The sequence below is a fragment of the Macaca fascicularis genome, chromosome 4 (assembly GCF_037993035.2).
Source record: "Macaca fascicularis isolate 582-1 chromosome 4, T2T-MFA8v1.1".
Taxonomy (NCBI): Eukaryota; Metazoa; Chordata; class Mammalia; order Primates; family Cercopithecidae; genus Macaca; species Macaca fascicularis.
Window position 1 is genome coordinate 80,842,222 of NC_088378.1, and position 4,316 is coordinate 80,846,537.

A 4,316-nucleotide genomic window follows, 5' to 3' on the forward strand; every position below is an offset into this window, starting at 1 on the left:
TTTAAATTGCTTTTAAAACAGATGCATAATATTTCTCATAATATTGTTGGTTTTACTTGGGATATAACTCACATACCTTAAGTCTTTCTTTTAAAGTGTAAAACTTTGGACGTCTTAGTATATTTACAGAAATGTCAAAAATCACCACTATCTAATTCCAAAATATTGGCATCATCACAAAATGACACTCTGCACTCATTGAGAGCAACTTCGTATTTCTTGTCTCCTCAAGCCCCTGACAACAAATCTATTTTCTACTTATATGAATGCCTATTCTAGACATGTCATATAAAAATAATCTGGCTGGATGCAGTGGTGCAGGCATGTAATCCCAGCACTTTGAAAGATGAAGGCCGGGCAGGCGCAGTGACTCACGCTTGTAATCCCAGCATTTTGGGAGGCCGAGCTGGGTGGATCACCTGAGGTCAGGAGTTTGAGAGCATCCTGGCCAACAAGGCGAAACCCTGTCTCTACTAAAAATACAAAATTAGCTGGGCATGGTGGTGGATGCCTGTAATCCCAGATAATCCGGAGGCTAAATCAGGAGGATCGCTTGAACCCCAGAGGTGGAGGTTGCAGTGAGCAGAGATGGTGCCAGTGAACTCCAGCCTGGGTGACAGAGTGAGACTCTGTCTCAAAAAAAGAAAGAAAGGTGAAGGTGGGTGGATCGCTTGAGCTCAGGAGTTAAAGACCAGCCTGGGCATCATGGCCAAATCCTATCTCTACAAAAGTACAAATTTTAGCTGCTGTCATGGCATGCGCCTGTAGTCCCAGCTACTTGGCAGACTGAAATGGAGGATCGCTTGAGCCAAGGAGGCAGGGTTGCAGTGAGCCTAAATTACACCACTACACTCCAGCCTGGGTGACAGAGTGAGACCCTGTCTCAAAAATAATAATAATTATTAATAATCATATGATATGTAATCTTTTGTATCTGTTTTTAAAATTTACCATAATGTTTTCAAAGTTTATCCATATTGTGTTATGTATCAGTAATGCATTTACTTTCTTGGTAGAATAATGTTTCCTTGTATGGCTGGATCACATATCCGTCTGTCAGTTGATGAACATTTGTGTTCTGTTTTTGGCAATTATAAATAATGCTCCGATAAACAATTGTGTACTAGTTTTTTTGTGGGTGCAGATTTTTCAATTCCTTGTTCTATAAGAGTAGAATCACTGGATAATATAGAAACCCAATGTTTCACTTGGGAACTGCCTACGTGTTTTTTAAAATAGTGGCATCATTTTACAATCTTAACACTCATCAGTGAAGGTTTGAATTTTCTTACATTCTTACCAACATTTGTTATTGTCTTTTTTTTTGTTTGTTTATATCGATCCTAGTAGGCATAAAATAGTATCTCATTATAGCTTTTAATTTACATTTTCCTATTAACCAAATAAGTTGAGTATCTTTTCATGTACTTTTTGACCATTCGTATCTCTTCTTGGAAAAATGCCTACTTAAATGTTTTGTCCATTTTTTAAGTCGGGTTATATGTCTTTTTATTGCTAAGTTTGAAAGGTTCTTTATATATCCAGGATTTTGGACATTATTATTTTTATACATTGTGAATATTTTCTTTCATTCTGTATATAGATTTTTCATTTTCTCGACAGTGTCCTTTTAAACACAGAAGCTTCATATTTGATCAAGTCCAATTTATTTATTTATTTATTTAGTTACTTAATCTTTTGGTATTATAGCTGAGAAACTATTGCCTAATCTGAATTCACAATATTTACACCTATGTTTTTGTTAAGAACTTTATAGTTGTAACATTTACATTTATGTCATTTTAAGTTAAATTATGTATATGGTGTGAAGTAGGAGGTTCAATTTCCTTCTTTTGCATGTTAATATTTAGCTAAGTGCTATTTGTTGAAAAAACTATCACGTCTTTAAATTGTTTTCTCACACTTGTAGAAAATCCATTGACCATAAATATATAGATTTATTTCTGGATTCTTAATTCTGTCCCTCTGATCGACGTTTTAAGAGCAGAGACTTAATCCCTGTTGACATGAAGTAGCTTTCAAAATGGAGAAGTATGAGTCCACCAACTATGTTATTCTTTTTTCAAGATTATTTGGCTGTTCAAGATTCTTGAATAATCCAGATAAATCTTGGGATCAGTTTATTGATGTCCACAAAAATGTCAGTAGGGATTTTGCTAGAAATTGTATTGAACTTGTAAAACAATTTGAGGATTAATACAATTTTAATAATTTTAGATTTTCCAACCCAAGAACATCAAGTGTCTTTACATTTATTTAGAGTTCTTTAATTTCTTATAATAAAGTTTTATAATGTTAATTCTTGTTTTTCAAACTAGATGCTCTAATTTATGTGTTATTTTTAAATGTATTCTACTTGATGTTCTCTGAACTCCTCTGTGATTTATTTTCTGTTACTACTTTTGGAAAGTTTTATCTATTATTACTTAAAACAATTTTTCTACTTCATCTCTTTTTCTTCTCTTTCTAGGATTTTCAGTTAGGAACATTTTATAGCATTTTAAATTATTCCACATTTATTTCTGTTCTCTTTTTTTCTTAATTTTAATTTGTTTTCTCTTTGCATTGTATTTTTATTTTATTTTATTTTCTGAGACACAGTTTCTGTCTCCCAGGCTGGAGGGCAGTGGCATGGTCTTGGCTCACTCCAAACTCTGTCTCCTGAGTTCAAGTGATTCTCTTCCCTCAGTCATCCAAGTAACCGGAATTACAAGGGCACACCACCACACCCAGCTAAATTTTGTATTTTTAGTAGAGGTGGGGTTTCGTCATGTTGGCCAGGCTGGTCTCAAACTCCTGACTTCAAGTTATCTGACTGCCTCAGCCTCCCAAAGTGCTGGGATTACAGGTGCGAGTCACTGCTCCTGGTTTGTCTTTACATTTTAGTTTGGGAAGTTGGCATGGACCTATCTTCAGAGTCACTGATTCTTTCTATAGCTGTGTCTATTCTACTAAGAGATCAATCTAAGGCATATTCATTTCTGTTATAGTGTTTTTCATTTCTAGAATTTATTTTTGATTCTTTGGGTTGTCATTTCTTTTTGCTTACATTACCCAACTGTTCTTCTATCCTGTATACATTGTCTATTAGCTCTTTTAATATATTAAGATCCTTTAATATATCCCCTTCCTGTGTTAGTTCATTTAGGTTGCTATAATAGAACATCTGAAGATTGGTAATTTATAAAGAAAAAATATTTATTTGGCTCATGATTCTGACACATGGAATGTCCAATATTGGACAGCTGTGTCTGGTGAGGGCCTCAGGATTCTTCAATTTATGATGGAAAGTGGAAGCAGAACAGGTGTGTACAAAGAGATCATAAGGCAAGAAAGGATGCAATAAAGAAAGTCTAGGAAGCCTAGCTTTCTCTCAGGTAACTAATCCAGTCCTGCAGGAGAAGAATTCTCTCATGCCCACAATAGAAAGTTAGTTTATTCATGAGGAATCCACCCCCATGACTCAAACATCTCCCAGTAGGCCCCACCTCTCAGCACTGCCACACTGGAGATAAGATGTCAACATAAGTTTTAGTGGGGACAAATCACAGTCAATCCATAGAACTCTCTAATAATTTCAATATCTATGGCATGTTTGAGTCTGATCTTTAGATCGTCTTGCTTTTTCCTCTCTTTCTGTTCCTTTCCCCCACTTGGAGAGCCTGTTTCTTAAGGCTATGACTTAAGATGTTTTGTCTCTTCTGTTCCTTACTACCTTCTCTTGCCTCAGTATTCCCAAATGATTTTATTGGAATCCTACTTTTTTTTTTTTTTGACCTAATTTTGGACTCCTTTGGTAAGACAGAAAGTCTAGAGGGGTTTAAGGTGGGAGGAATATCCTTTGCCCAACTGGGATTAGGCTCTACAAATGCCTTTTCTTGCTGAAGTGAAAACTTTGATATGAAGAAACTTCTGGGTGTATTTCACAATGATTAATCTCCCTTGCTAGAGATAGAGAGGATATTTCTCAGATTTTAGTCCTGAAAAATTATTGGGGTTCTTGGATATAGAGCACACAAAACAGAGAGTTCCCCTAAGTTCGTGTAGGCAAGAATTATTTTCACTCTTATGCTATACCAACCTCAGTTTCAAGCTATTTGTCAGTATTCCCACTGCTGGGTTTCTTCCATTTAAGTTGCTATCGATTTAACAAAAAGCTTCTACTCCATGTAAATGAGCCATATCTTCCCAATATGGGGGTGGTGATGTGTCTTGCAACCTCAGTTTCAGATTGAACCAAGAAGAGTCATTGTTATTCAGTTTTTCCATATTTTTCTCATTTTAGGGATCCGAAT